Below are 16101 nucleotides of genomic sequence, written 5' to 3' on the forward strand. Positions count from 1 at the left end.
TTATGATAACAATGGTGACACAGTCACTGGAACAGTCAGCCAAAGTTTAAAGCAATGAAATGATGATTCTGGAACGAGAGGAGGACCCCTCGCCACCCACATAATGCTGCCTGGCCTCCACCCTAAGGCTGCAGATTGGTGGAAAGAGGCTCTCTGGGGTGTGAACCAAGGATGATGCTCAATTATTCTCTGAGTCATCACCCAGGAGCTGACCCCATTTCATTGGTGCACATGGCTACATTTTAGGGTCCCGATGGGAGAATTCTCTTCCCTCCACATCAGTGATAGCAGCTGAGAGAGGGGCGACACGGTGGAGAAGGTGCAGGGTGGGTGCTGGTGGCTGCAGGTACCATCAGCAAAAACTATGCAGTAGCAGTGAAACCCTGGGCCTGCGCTCATACCTTGAGACCAGCTTCCTGAGGGCGGCCCCTGTGCTCAGACTCCCTCTTGCACAAGCTCTGATAAGGGTCCTGTCAAGGGGTGGGGATTCCCAGCATTTCCACTGGGTTAAGAGCTCAGACACAAAAAGGATTTCATATTCTGTTGTAATTGACATCCCTAATTATTAACCGATGTCCTTGAGTATGCTAGCTAACCTCTAGGAAGCTCCACTTTTTAACCTGTGAAATGGGTATACAAATATGAGTACCTTATGGGTTGTTATTAGGACTCAATGACATCATGGGGACAGAGGCTCCCTGCACGGTATCTGACAAGCTGAAAAAGCTCAGTACACAGCAGCAGGTTCTTCGCATCATTATTAGTTGCCTGGAGAAGCCTAGAGAAAAGGGGTCCCGAGAAGAGACAGAGAGAGAAGCCAGCAAGTGTGTGCAGATTTGTGGATCCGATGAAAATCGCCCCCTCCCCAATGACTGGGGGAGAGAGGGACACAGTATTCACGGATGGGGGTAAAGCGCTCCCTCCCCAGCAGTGTGGGAATTCTGTGCCCCCTTTCCTCTGTCACCCAGGCCTATATTAAGAACATTAAATGTCAGTGCAGACGCTTTAACTGCTAATGTGAGGGTGAAAGGCAGGTGGAATGCAGGTGTGTTGGAGGGAAGAGAGGAGTCAGGAGGTAGAGAAAATCAAGGAGGAGGCACAGCAGGGTTGGGGTGGGGGGAAGAGAAAAGCAAGATTAAATTAATTAAGATCTGCAGCAGGAGGAAGCTGAAGGAATGGGAGGACCAACCAGCAGGACGTTTGTGAACAGTCCAAGAAAGCTAGGGGCAGCCCAACTTCCCAAAGGTCAGGAAGAGACTGCTACATGGCTTGGCTTCAGACCCCTGAAAAGATCTCCACTTGAAGCGTGGATGGGGCTGGGGAAGGAAGCCTCCCGGAAAGCAGACTGTCTGTGACGGCGGCTGTCAAAGCAAACACTGTTGCTAAGGGAACCGCCTGGGAAGAGCATCATGTGGAGATGAAGTCAGCCCACCTCCAGCAGCTGCCAGGTTTGGGAGGGGACCCAGTGCTTCCTCCAGGTCTCCCCTCCAGGCTTTGGGCCCTGGAGGGCAGAGACTCTGTCTCCTCAGACCATGCCCAGATCGGGCTGCTCATTAGCCGGATGGGGCCATGTTGATGACGGTCGCCAAAAGTGATGCCCAGAGAAATGTCCTCTGGATAAAGGATCCCTGGAGCAAAGGAACCTAGGAGGGACAGGGGAGCAGTACCCCTGCCTTCCAAGAGTCCTCTGGTGCCCAAAGGGTTCCAAAACCCCAGGCCATAACCCTACAGGAGGACATTTGTGACTCACAGGGCTATCAGTTAAGTTGGGATGAGCATTTCAGTTAAATGGGGGAGTGGGTAGTGCAAAAGTGTGCACAGACTCTTTGAGGCCTGAGCTTGGAACTAGCATGGGATCTCTTCCATCACATTCCAGTGCACAAGTCACAAAGCCAGCCCAGACTCAGGTGGGGACTGGACCCTCCACTCTGGGACACAAGGGTGGGCGTGAAGAACTCCAGCCATTTTTGCCACCAATCCACTGCAATGGAAATTAAGAATGTGGGTTCGACTCAAATTCTGACTCACCCCCATTTGCTGGGTGATCTTGAGCAAGTTCCTTTCCTTCTCTGACTCCCCATTTCCTCACCCCCAAAATGGTCAAAGCAGGGGCTTCCCTGGTGGCTCAGTGGTAAAGAATCCATCTGTCAATGTAGGAGACACGGGTTCAATCCCTGGTTGGGGAAGATCCCACATGTCATGGAGCAATTAAACCCACACACCACAACTACTGAGCCTGTGCTCTAGAGTCCGGGAACCGCAACTCCTGAAGCCCGTGCACTCCAGAGCCTGGCTGTGCAACAAGAGAGGCCACTGCAATGAGAAGCTCAAGCAACACAACTAGAGAGTAGCCCCCACTTGCCACAATTAGAGAAAAGCCCGCGCAACAGTGAAGACCCAGCACAGCCATAAATAAATTAAATTATTTTTTTAAATGGTCAAAGCAAATTCCTCCTCCCCCAAGAATTTAGTGACAATTCAGAGAAGTCATGCACTGGAATTGCCTGGCCTGGTGCCTGGGACATAGCGGATGCATGCAATTCCCTCCCTTTATTCCAGGAGACTAGGGACTTCATTGACCCAGGCAGTGCATGAGGCTCTGACTGCTTCCCACTGTGCAAGAAAAGGCTGGGAGCCCAGCTGGGGGTCTGTTCCACCCCCACGCCCTCCCCACCCTTCATCTTGCCCCCTCTGGAGCCCTCCTGCTGAGAATTAGAAGCACCCCAGGTCTTAAGGATAGTTAAGTAGCAAACTATGTGTTCATAATAAAATTTGCCTGCTTCTCACAGACATCCAATTTGCTTACCATCCAAAGAGAAGAATTGGGTGCCTGCTTCCGAAATTGTTTTAATCTCTGCCACAGAATGCTTCTGGCAGGGTTTTTCAACTGGAAAATAGGAAATGAGTTAGAAACAATGGAAGAATGTGAATAATCTCACTTAAGATGTTTGATCTTGAGATGAGATGAAGTTGAAATCGATTTCCCGGTTCATAACCAGACAACCGCGGGTGGGAGGGGAGAGCGCTAGGGGTGGAAGGTTGTCCAGGCCTGACTGCGCCCCAGATCTGGCCAAGACTAGGGCCCTCCCATCCATTTGGCCCCATAGTCCCTACAAAATACTAGCAAACTATATTCTGAGTGGGAGACAACTTCGGCCCCATAACCTGAAAGGTAGGTGTGAAGAAAGCCTTTGTCTCTCTGTGTACTCGTACCAAGCCATGCATCTATTAGGAGACATTTGCTGTATACTGACTATGTGTCCCAGCCTGTCCTAGTCCCTGGACCTCCAGGCTTGAATAAAACCCATTCTATATTCTCAAGGGTCTCCTGAGAGTTGGCTGGGACCAGGACGGAGCTTTAAGAGCTGATGTTGATGGAGTCCTGGACCAAAGATGCTGCCTTTATAAACCTGCTACATCCTCATAGAACCTGTGGGTTGGGGATTCTTGTGCTCTCTTTTCAGATGGAAAAATGAGCTCAGAGATGAGTGAGTCTTCCAAGGATGGGATCCGTGGGACTGTGGAGTCCGTGCCCTTTGCCAGGGGGAATACTCTGTCCAGCCTCGTGGCCTGGGCAGGGACGGGGCAGAGGGGTGCAAAAGGCGGAGCTCAGGGAACAGTGAGGAAGGGCAGGCAGCTAGGACCCTAGGGAGGGAGGTCTGGGCAGCAAGGGGGACACACTGGCCCCACTCATTTTGGAGAACCTGTCCCGTCCTTAGGTCTGGAATGGAACATACCCTCAAAGCTAAGCGAAGCAGGTGAGGGGGGTACCCACACCCTAATCATCATACAGACACACTCACACATCACCCAGACATGCAGATCTAGACCGACACACACATTTATACACATATACACACAGCGCTCATCACCCAGATGTGTCTGCCTGCACCCACGCTCACATCCCCCTTTAAGAGACTGAAAACTCCCTGGGGACATGGGTCTTGCTCACCACTCTGTCCCCAGCACAGGTCCTGGTTCATATGGGGTCTGTACATCACAATGAAGTTGAACTCAGCCCCACATGTGCACACAGACTGACACATGTACATGTCTTTTGTGTGCCTGGCGGGGGAAGGACTTGGGCCCCACGGGCTTGGGCCCCAGCAGGCTCGGGCCTTTGCAGGTAGAAACCAGAGGGTGGGCTGGGTCTTGGGGGGCTAGTGGCTCTCTGTCACTGCTCCTCCTGCCTGGTTATGCTGAGGGACCCAGCCCATCCTAAGGTCTCGGTCCAGCCTTCCTGCTCTCAAGGCACCATGGGGTGACCGAACCCCCCCATAACAGCTTCCACCCAGGCCTGGCCTCTCGGGGTCCTGGGTTGGGGGTTTAATGCATTATTGATTTCCCCAAGAAGGGAAAGTGCTGCACCATGGGTCCAGGTAGCTTATTTTGTGCGTCGATGACATTCAGGTACTAGTGAAAAATTATACCAATTATTAAATCAGCCATTATTACTTCAAAGTGCAATCAGTTGTCACAGGGGAGAGCGCTTGCTCGGCGCGTTATTAGTCGGGCTGTGTGCACAGGGAAAGTGCTGAGAGGGGAGACTTTAACCAAAGGGCAAATGCATGAAATTTACTTAGAAATAGCGATTTATCACCCCTGGGTTTCCTACTGCTCAAATCCAGGCAGACACTTGGCTGGCAGGAGACAGGCTCCGAGGCCGCCCCTGCCTCCTGCAGCTCCCACCCTGACAGGAAATGAAAAATTGAGAAGTCGTTGTAACAGCTTAAAGATGCATTATCCTTTTTGATGTGCAATTTGAGCTTCATATCTAAAGGCAGATGAAATCACTGGCACCCACGCCAGCCAGAGAGGAGAGAACCACCCTTCTGAGTTCCGGGAGGGGTGGGCGGGGTGAGGGCACACCCCCACACACACAGCCTGGCCCCCACTGGCCCAGCCACGTGCCTCTAAGCCCAGGAGACCAAGGTGGGCAGGACCGGTCAAGGAGGAGAAACCTTGGACCGAGGTGGGAGGGGAAGATAGAAGAAAGAGATGCAGAGCAAAGAGAGGGAAAATGCAAGAAGACAGACACACAGAGAGGAAGAGAGACACAACGGGGTGAAAGGGAAGGAGAACCAGAAATAAAGAGAAATAAAAGATGAGGCGAGGTTAGATCCAAAGACCCAGAGAGAAGAGAGATGGACCAACAGAAGCCAAGTGTGAGCAATGGCCGCTCACTGTAGGGAAAGGAGTGTGTGTGTGTCAACAGCTGCTGGCAGGCGAGGACCATGCCAAAGACTCCCCAGCCCCAGCCCAGGCATATGCAGGAGGAAGTAGAAAGCTTTCTTTGATTTTCATGGTGACTACGAACCTATCCTCCATTAGCACATTGGGGCAATGAGGCCCCAGAACCACCCCCATCACCACCATTTGCCAACCACTCCCTACTTAGAGCACCGTGCCGGCCATGGCCCCCTCACCTCCTGACAGACCTAGGTTAAGGATCATCTACAGCTGAGGGTCAATGAAAGCCCCCACTGAGCTGCCAGTGGAGAATCTCACCTCCACGGCTATGTGACCTTGAGCAAGTGACAAAATCTCTCTGAGTCTCTTTTCTTATTTGGCAGAAGGGCTCACAGGGATGCGAGGAGAGCGGAGACCCTGCCTGGGCACTCACCTGAAAGAACGAGCTGGTCCTGAGGTCCTAGGGCTCTGACCAACATCAGAGGGCCTGGTCCAGGCAACCACAGCTCATTGGGGCCCCAAGACAACCCCCATGCTTCCATTCGCCAGGAAGACCCCAGCCCCATTTGTCTGACGCTGCTCCATGACCTTGGGGCTTGCCAGCTGGTGCTAGTGGTAAAGAATCCACCTGCTAAGGCAGGAGATGTTAGAGACACGAGTTCGATCCCTGGGTCGGAGTAGAGCGCCTGGAGTAGGAAACGGCAGCTCGTTCCAGCATTCTTGCCTGGGAAATCCCACAGGCACAAGAGCCTGGTGGGCTACAGTCCAAGGGGCCCCAAGGAGTCAGACAGGACTGAGAGACTGAGCGTGCACACACATAGTCAGTGACCTTAAAAGCAACATCCTTATGTGAGAATATCAGACAGCTGAGCAGGCCCATAGGAGGGCGTCCACTGGACAACACATCCAAGCCTCACTGCATGCACACACTTAAAAAGTTGCACGCGAATCTCCCGGAGATGTATAGTGCATAGCAGAGAGCACTGGGTCTGCGTCTGACAGGGCTGGGAGGCATCTGTCCACCTGAATGTGAACTCCCCAAAGGCCGAGATTTCTGTTCATCTTGCCTATCACTCCAGTATTTGTTGAATGGATAAATGCCACTCAAGTGGAGTGACCTTGGCAGGGTACCTCATCTCTCTGACCCTTTGCTTTATATTAACAACAGAGTTCCTGCTTCATGGACGACAAGGCAGGTGTAATCATCTGACAAGAAAGAAAAGAGAGTGGCTATGTTTATTGTTATTAGTAGGGAAAAAAAAGGAAAGAGAGATGTATGTTAAGGGAAGTTATCTCTAGGTGATGGGATTAAGGAAAATGTTTACTTTCTTCTTTTCTTGGGGGTGGGTATTTATCAAGCCAAATAACCAAAAAAAAAAAAAAAGGTAGTAAATTTGCTTTAAAATAAATAAGAAAATTGCATCCTAAAATTCTCAAGAGGTTGAAAATGTGGCTACTGAGCCTGGGGTTACCCCACCTAAGTTTGTGTGTGGGGCTCCAGGCTGTCCTTAGATTCAAGTGTCCAGGGATACATGTGGGGCCTCAGCATCCCTGGCTACATCTGGGTGGTGGAGGGTCTCCCTGGCACATACACCAGTTAGATTCACCTGTTCCTGCCAGGCAGGTTCACAGAGGCTCTGAAGCCGAGTTTTGGAACACTGAGTTTGACCCTCTCTGGGTACACGGACACCAGCTTGGGGCAGGATGTCATTGTTCCTTTTGCTGCCTTCCCAGCAGATGGAGAAACAGACATTGCCAAAACTGACAGGCCTCCCCGCAAATGACCTTGCCTTTGCTGCGCCCACCTTCCTGGCTCTTCCAATCCCCGCCAACTCTTACAGCAAAACCATGAGGCAGTAGTATTGCTCCCATTTTCTAGGTGAAAAAAACTGAGGCCCCGGGCGGGGGATGAGATTTGCTCCGAGTGCATCACGGATGAGGCAGGATTCACTCAGCCTGCCCAACCCCAGGCCTGTGCCCTTTCTGCGACACCATCTTCTTCTAATGGATGGCAGAGAGAAAGCAGAACTAATCAACTCCTCTATTGATTCCAACTCCTCCTCCCAACGAAGAGATTGATCCTCCCATTACAAAGGGGCGAGCAGACAGCATTAGGGGGAGTTGGGGGATTCCGCTCAGTGAGGCAGCTGGCTGTACTGTGAATACTGTCCTGAGCTCAGGCCGCCAAGGCCCTGGACCAACAGACTGCAGAGCACCTTGGAGGTGCCTGACACCTGGCCAGGGAGAAGGTGGGTTCTGCCATCCACTGCAGTCATGACAGGCCACAGCACTCTGCCCTAGTTCATCTGTCAGTCCATCCATCTATCCATCCTAATATCCATCCTTCCACCTCTTTCACCACCTAACTTTTTATGAGTTCCTCCCCTGTGCCAAGTGCCATGGAAGATGCTAGTCTTCCCAGCGGGCCTCAGCACGTCCACAAGGCAATCAAGGGACAGGGACAGGTTGCAGTCTCTCCTGTCCATGTCTTTACCAGTGAACTGACTGTCCTGCAGGGGACTAGCAGATCACTGAGCTGATGAGCTAAGCCCCAGGCCACAAACTGGCCCAGGTTTAAAATCCTCCTATGGGGACGCAGATATAGAGAATGGACTTGTGAACATAGTAGGGGAAGGAAAGAGTGGGACGGACAGAGAAAGTAGCATCGACATATATACACTGCCATGTGTAAAACACATAGCTGGTGAGAAGCTGCTATATAACACAGGGAGCCCAGCCTGGCACTCTGCGATGACCTAGAGGGGTGGAACAGGGGGAGGGGAGGGAAGCTCAAGAGGGAAGTTATATATGCATAATTGTGGCTGATTCACGTTGTTGTACAGCAGAAAACCAATACAACATTGTAAAGCAATTTTCTTCCAATTAAAAAATAAATTGAAAAAAAGAAAGCAAATCCTTCTAGGAGCTGGTATTTCTCCTGTCAGAAGGCTCATCAGCTTTTACTTTTCCTCCCTTTCCTTTTTTAACTTTTCCTCCTTTTGAATGGATACTTGACAAGGGCAGGGACCATGGCTGTATTTCTCACCATTGTTCCTGCAGCAGTTGACATGCTATCTTGCATGTGGCTGGGACTCAATAACTATTTATGGGATGGATGGATAGATGGATGGATGGATGGATGGATGATGGATAGATGACTGAAGTGGCTGTAGTTCAGAGAGGCTCCCAGGCTCACATGTGAAAGAGTTTAGAAGCTTATTTCTTCCATACAGTTGTTTCTGCCTCATTTTGATTTGCTCACCTCTGGTGAAGGGAGCTCAGTACGTGGCCAGGCAGCCCACTCCATGGCTGGATGGCTCTTGCTGGTAAGTCCCTGCCTGGGCCAGTCAGAAACTGGGAAGCTACCCACCATGAAGTTTAATCCCTCATGAAAGAAGTTAGATCATACAGTGAAAGGCAGTGACTCTTTCCATCCGCGGACAATGTGTCCTTACAGCCTTCATCTCTTCTCCACATTACATGGTGTCCCTTTGCACCTGGTTGGTTCTGAGCCCACTCAGAATTATCAATATATTTCTTAAAGTGGGACTCCCTGAGCAGGGAACACTCTGGGGGAACACTCTGGGTAAATTTCCGCTAGTGCAGAAATGATCAGCCTCCTTTATTCTAGACTCTATACATCTATTAATATAACCTGACATCTGAGGTTATGCAGAGATGCTCTGTACTGTGTCTGGCACAATGTTACACAAGTTTGTGCTGGGGGAGGGGTGTCTCAAAAATCACTCAGAGCCAAACAAAATTCAAGGTCAAAACAAGCATGGGATAGTCATAGTGCAGAAACAACTGTTAATTAATTAAATGAGATTAAATGGGGTGTTAATACAGCAGAGTATTAGGGAGTGCCCTTCTTAGGGAGGGTCACACTTTAGGCACATACTTAGTGTGACTTCCACTTAAACACCCAGATCTTCATCTCATGAACCAGATCACAGATTCGCCCTTGTGCTCCCCTCGAGTTTACAGAACACCTGCTGCACACTGAAAGGCCAGCTCAGTGCCTTCCTGACATTATCTCTCACTAAGTTTCATCTCGGCATCAGGAGCGTTTCATTCCTTTTATTCACCAGTGTTTATTGAGACCTGCTATGAGCCAGGCCAGGAGCTAAGGATGGCGAGAGGATGGGAGGGCAACAGTCTTGGTTCCTATCCTCACACAGCCTGCAGCTCAGCTGAAGTTGGCAGGGAAAGGAGCTGGAAGTCTTTGCTGGGCTGTGTCCAGGAGTTTGTCTTCCAAAGAGATGGGGAGGAGGCTCTAGTTCCTGACCAGGGTGAGGAGAGTGAGGCAGCTAAGTTAAGGAGGCACCCATTCTCAAGGGCATGCAAGTGCGTGATCAGTGCCAAAGAGTGAGTGCCTCCTTAAATTTTGCTTTGGCACCTCACTAGCCTCACCCTAGTTCCAGCCCCAGTGCTGGGATCCAGCCCAGGAGGGAGAAATTGGTTCTCCCTCCCGGGGCAGCCTCGTGGGAGGGGCCGAGCCCTGGCAGGGGTGCTCAGATGGCTGCAGCAGAGGGGTGGAGATGAGGTCAGGGGTAGAGAGGCAGTTGGGCAGGCAGTGAGGTGGAGAGAGGGCAAGCACTTAGCTTTCAAACAGACACAAGTCTCTCAGTCATTCAGCAGCAGAAACTGCTATTACTCATAATCACGCAGAACCAAAGGTGCCTTCCCTGGAGAGAGGAGGTTCTCACGGCTTCCCTGGCACCAGGGCTTTGGAGATCGTCCCCCTACCTCCCAGTCCACCCTTCCCTCAGCCTGTCAGCAGCTGAAGAGGGAGGCCCAGAGCAGGCAAAGCTTGGGAGGTGGGAGAGGGAAGGGGTAGCCTGACTCCTAGGGCCGAGGAGATGGCCCCAGAAGGCCCCTGGGGCCGAGGGGGGGGGCTCCCAATTACAACCTCAATCAGGCCTTGGAAGGCTGCACCGAGAAATGAGAGCCGGAGCAGGCAATTGCCTCTGGCACATGGAAAACTCCAGATCTATAACTTCCTGGAACATAATTAGCTGCTAACTTCAAAGATGCATTGGGGTTTGTGTAATAGGCACCGGGGCACTCAAGAACTGCAGAAACTGGGAGAAAAATGGGGCCGTCTGGCTTGGAAATGGAACGAGACAAAAGGCTTTCAATTCAGGGCTTCCTTCAACAGAGACCTGAGGAAAATAATAATTATTATGATAACTCCCTTTTATGGAGTGTTTACTGAGTGCAGAGCGCTCCACTAAGTGCTTCACATCTGAGCTCTTTTAGTGATCACATACCTCCAGGATGCAGGCTTTATTATCAGAAATGACAGTGATCATCCAAGGTCACAGACACACACAGCTATTTTCAGAGTCCCAGCTCCCATCCACTGTCTCTCCTGCATGGCCACTGCTCGCTCCAGAACCTCTGGGTCCTCGAGCCGCTCATACCTTCCCAAGAGAGGGTGGGTGTGGGGAACAAGTGCTTGAAAATGAATTCCTCCCTCTTCCCCCTGGACACCCCTCTGGCCCATTCTAATGGAGGGTGGCAACCAGACAGAGATGCTTAAAGCAGAGACGGGATCCGACCTGGTTCCTCTGGGGCCTCCATCACAGGGGATGTATCAGTTAGGGTAAGTTACAGCTCACTGCTGTAACAAATAAGCTCCCGCATATCAGCAGCTTCACACAATAGAAGCATGTTTCCCAGGATAAAGTGAACAAGACCACTGGCATGGGGAGGCTACATGCTCTCCACATAATGGTCATTCAGTGAACCAGGAACATTTGCATCCGCAGCTCTGCTGTCCCCAAGGGCCTCAGAGTTCTCTGAGGGATCCTCTACACCTGGCAGCAGATGGAAGAGGACCGTAGAAGCCGGTAGAGATAAGCCCCTGGAGAACCTCACTTCCAGGGGTACCTACCTCGCTTCCAGCCACACTCTATTGTCCAGACTCAGTCATATGGCCATGTCTGCTTGTGAAGAAAACTGAGGACGCAAGAGGAAAGGGAAATGGCATATGTTGAAGTACCACAAGCAATGAAGCCTGTCCATCCATCCATCCATTTAAAATGTAATGATATCTGTAGTCTGCTGGATACTGTACAGTATTTTGGATAGAGCAATGAATGAAACAGACCATGACCTTGTCCCTGTAGAGTTTAGAACCCAGAGGGAAAGGGAAGCATAAAATCACAGCAACGACATAGATTATTCTCACTAAAATTACAAGTGCCACTAAGCAGCAGAGGGGGCTTCCCCAGTGGTTCAGCCATAAAGAATCCACTTGCAGAACAGGAGACGCAGGAGATGTGGGTTCAGTTCCTGAGTCAGGAAGACCCCCTGGAGGAGGGCATGGCAACCCACTCCAATATTCTTGCCTGGAGAATCCCATGGACAGAGGAGTCTGGCAGACTAGAGCCCATAGGGTCACAAAGAGACATGACTGAAGTGACTGAACACACATGTACATGAGAAGCACAAGGGGCCATGGCAGCTTGTGACACTGGAGCCTGAGAAAGACTGAGGAATCCAGGAGGGTTTCCCTGAAGAAGTGACTTTTACACTGAGTTCTGAAGGATGAGTAGGAGTTAGTCGAATGAGTTGCTTGAGAGTTCTCTAGGCAGAGGAAATGGCATATATAAAGGCCCTGAGATGTTTTGCTCCTGCTTACTGTGGGGATCACAGCTTTCCCAGGCCTGCCTAGATGTGATTCTATAGGAGGTTCCTCCCCAGACCCCCAGGGAGGACTCTGGATGGCTGGGGCTCTCCCTGCAGCCTCCACACTTTACTCCTCCTGGACACTGCTCCCATTCCATAGGCTTGCCCTTTTTAGTTCCCCATTGGAAAAAATGCTGCCCTGGACCTGCTCCATACTCTACTCCATCCAGCTTAAAAGCCTGTGAAGCTTGGATTTAGGCCAGTCTTGGGAGCTGGATCTCAGGTCAGCCATAGCCTTCTTAAACAGACCTCCAAAGAAACTGGGCCCTGCTGACCTGCCTTAGGCTAAGCCCTGACCACAGCATCCTTTGGCTAATGCCCCTCACCCCACATCACACCAGCGTGATGGGGTGAGCAGTTCTTGACCAACACTTCCACGACCTTCAGGGCCTAAGCCACCATCCAAAGCACAACTTGATGGTTTGTCTATGTCATTAATGGAAATAATTCCATCTCCCCAGAATAATAATAGTGTTTATGGTTAGCTAGTGCTTTTATCTAGGGACTCATGAAGGAGATGAACCCTGCAACCAGGTTGGCATGGGACACAAAGCAGAGAGGCAGCACATGTCTATTGGGGGCTCAGAAGGAAGGGATGACCACACTGGTACATCTGGCTTGGTGGGTGGTCCTTTCAATGCAGTACCTGATTGGCTCCAGTGACTTGAACGGCAGGCTTCCTCAGCGGGTTAAGTTGGCAGATGTGGTAGGCGTACCAGGGCCTCACTCACCTACCCAAGGTATTCACACTAGTGCTGAATGTGTTTACCACCAGACAAGGTGTGCAAATCAATAGGATGCCATGCAGCCAGTATAAAATTTCAGATCTGCTAGATCACACTTCACTCCATTTTCATTTCTGGACCCAGATCTTGGGGTCTGCACCTTTCTGCAAAGGAACAGCTGTTCTGCAAAGCGGCTGAGACACCCCCTCCCCACTCCCCACCGAGGAAGCGGTTCTAAGTTAGCTTTCTCAGATGGAAGAAAAGCAGCTGTCGCTGAAGCCATGTCAATCTGAGCGGTAAAAGGTTTGGGCAAAAACATATTTTATTGTTCTTGCTGTCAGAAACATAAAGATTTAAGGGGCATGTGACTTGGTAATTGCTGTGGACTTTTTTTCCCCTTGACAATAAACATAAAACTTAAAACTGTATTAAAATCATTTGACAATTTTTATGCTCAAAGAGCCCAGAATGAATAATGGGTTTTTTTGCATCTAAAATGCACTCTCTCGTCAACCTATAAAACTGTCAGAAATAAATTCATCAAAAGCAGATTATATAATTAAAAGTCGCTATTTGTGTCTCTGCCCAGTTGGGATTGGAGTTGTTTGTCTCTCTCTTTCTCACCCTCCTTTTTAAATTTTTAATTTTTTTAAGTTCTAGATGATGGCAAACTCAAGCTGGCCTACTTTGTCTGGGGGAGACGATAAAATAAGGGTTTCCTGCAACAAAGTCCAATTTCCTGCTCCAGCCAGTCCCACCAAATGCTATCTCAGCAAATGATATGACTTCTCCCAACCAGGACAGTTTTGGGGTAAAGAATCCACTTGCCAATGCAGGAGACACGGGTTTAATCCCTGGGTCCGGAAGATTCCCTGGAGTGGGAAATAGCCACCTGCTCCAGTAGTCTTGCCTGGAAAATTCCATGGATGGAGGAGCTACAGTCTAGGGGGTCAAAAAGAATCAGACACAACTGAGTACACATACGTGTGAGCGGGAAACATCCCACACCGGGGGTGAGCTCCCCTTCCTGATGGGGTGATACGGAAGAGAGGGTGTGGCAGAGACTTCTAGCATGCACTCATCTATTTTCTCCTTCTGCCCACCCTGGAGGATTCCACCCCCCTGCCCCCTGCAGTCAGCTGGCCTATGACATCACTTATTCTGTGCTTATGCTGTGAACACAATGGGTGTGTGTTACTTCTCAGCTGAAGCTTTTTTTAATTTTTAAAACAATTTTTAAAAATATTTATTTAGCTGTGTTAGGTCATAGTTATGGCGAATGGGATCCTCAATCTTCTTTGCAGTATCCAAGATCTTTAGCTGCAGCATGCGGGATCTAGTTCCCTGACCAGGGATCAAACCTGGACCCCCTGAGCTGGGAGCCCAGATCCTTGGTGACTGGATTACCAAGGGAGTCCCAGGGAAGAAGTCTTTAAGTGCAGGTTTTACACCTTCCAGCACTTTCCTGCCCTCCACGGTGACTGAAGATGAGCAGCTACTGGAAGGTGGGGCCTCGGGCAGCCTGGATCACAAGCCACCCCACAGATGACACTGCCCTGGGGAGTCACCTAGACCAAAAACAAGCTTCCTGGGTTAAGCCACTGAGACTGGGAGGTCTACTTGTTACCTTGGCATAACCAAGCCTACCCTCACACTTTTTAAATGTAGGTTTTACTGTTACTGGGGAAGGTGAGGCCAGCGACCAGGAGATGATTGCCCTAGGAAGACTTCCAAGGGCTTCCCTGGTGGCTCAGATGGTAAAGAATCTGCCTGCAATGTGGGAGACCCGGCTTTGATCCCTGGGTCAGGAAGATCCTCTGGAGAAGGGCATGGCAACCCACTCCAGTATTCTTGCCTGGAAAATCCCATGGACAGAGGAGCCTGTCGGGCTACAGTCCATGAGGGTTGCAAAGGGTTGGCCCCGACTGAGTGCACACACACAAGAAGACTGTTTGTTATATTCACAGGTCTGGGTGGATCACAATAAACTGTGGAAAATTCTTAGAGAGATGGGAATACCAGACAACATTATCTGCCTCCTGAGAACTGAATGCAGGTCAAGAAGCAACAGTTAGAACTGGACTTGAAACAATCAGTTCAGTTCAGTCGCTCAGTTGTGTCCAACTCTTTGCGACCCCATTGCCTGCAGCACACCAGGCCTCCCTGTCCATCACCATCTCACGGAGTTTACCCAAACTCATGTCCATTGAGTCAGTGATGCCATCCAACCATCTCATCCTCTGTCATCCCCTTCTCCTCCTGCCCTCAATCTTTCCCAGCATCAGGGTCTTTTCAAATGCATCAGCTCTTCGCATCAGGTGGCCAAAGGATTGGAGTTTCAGCTTCAACATCAGTCCTTCCAATGAACACCCAGGACTGATCTCCTTTAGGATGGACTGGTTGGATCTCCTTGCAGTCCAAGGGACTTTCAAGAGTCTTCTCCAACACCACAGTTCAAAAGCATCAATTCTTCAGTTCTCAGCTTTCTTTATAGTCCAACTCTCACATCCATACATGATCACTGGAAAAACCATAGCCTTGACTAGACGGACCTTTGTTGGGAAAGTAATGTCTCTGCTTTTTAATATGCTGTCTAGGTTGGTCATAACTTGCCTTCCAAGGAGTGAACATCTTTTAATTTCATGGCTGCAATCACCATCTGCAGTGATTTGGGAGCCCGAGAAAATAAAGTCTAAAGTCTGCCACTGTTTCCACTGTTTCCCCATCTATTTGCCATGAAGTGATGGGACCAGATGCCATGATCTTAGTTTTCTGAATGCTGAGCTTTAAGCCAACTTTTTCACTCTCCTCTTTCACTTTCATCAAGAGGCTCTTTAGTTCTTCACTTTCTGCCATAAGGGTGTGTCATCTGCATATCTGAGGTTATTGATATTTCTCCCGGCAATCTTGATTTCAGCTTGTGCTTCTTCCAGCCCAGCATTTCTCATGGTGTCCTCTACATATAAGTTAAATAAGCAGGGTGACAATATACAGCCTTGACGTACTCCTTTTCCTATTTGGAACCAGTCTGTTGTTCCACGTCCAGTTCTAACTGTTGCTTCCTGACCTGCATACGGGTTTCTCAAGAGGCAGATCAGGTGGTCTGGTATTCCCATCTCTTTCAGAATTTTCCAGAGTTTGTTGTGATCCACACAGTCAAAGGCTTTGGCATAGTCAATGAAGCAGAAATAGACATTTTTCTGGAAGCTTCATGCTTTTTCGATGATCCAGCAAATGAACTGGTCCATATTGGAAAGGAGTACATCAAGGCTGTATATTTAAGCCTTGTACATCAAGGCTGCTTATTTAATTTCTTTTTTTGTTGTTGTTTTTTTTGTTTTTAAATAAATTTATTTATTTTAGTTGGGGGCTAATTACTTTACAATATTGTAATAGTTTTTGCCATACATTGACATGAATCAGCCATGGGTTTACATGTGTTCCCCTTCCTGGACCCCCCACCCACCTCCCTCCCCATCCCAACCCTCTG

The 16101-nt window shown here is 49.7% G+C and overlaps 1 protein-coding gene across 1 annotated transcript in view; it reads right to left on the reverse strand.

Moving 5' to 3' along the window:
• Positions 1 to 16101, reverse strand: part of MVB12B (multivesicular body subunit 12B) — a 483962-nt gene that overhangs the window by 356805 nt on the left and 111056 nt on the right. The window contains exon 4 of the transcript XR_014051740.1: positions 2807 to 2887. The gene's annotated coding sequence lies outside the window, so the exon portion shown is untranslated. The remainder of the gene's footprint in view (positions 1 to 2806; positions 2888 to 16101) is intronic.

The sequence above is a fragment of the Giraffa tippelskirchi genome, chromosome 4 (genome assembly GCF_054371585.1).
Source record: "Giraffa tippelskirchi isolate mGirTip1 chromosome 4, T2T-mGirTip1v1.2.pri, whole genome shotgun sequence".
In the NCBI taxonomy this organism is placed as follows: Eukaryota; Metazoa; Chordata; class Mammalia; order Artiodactyla; family Giraffidae; genus Giraffa; species Giraffa tippelskirchi.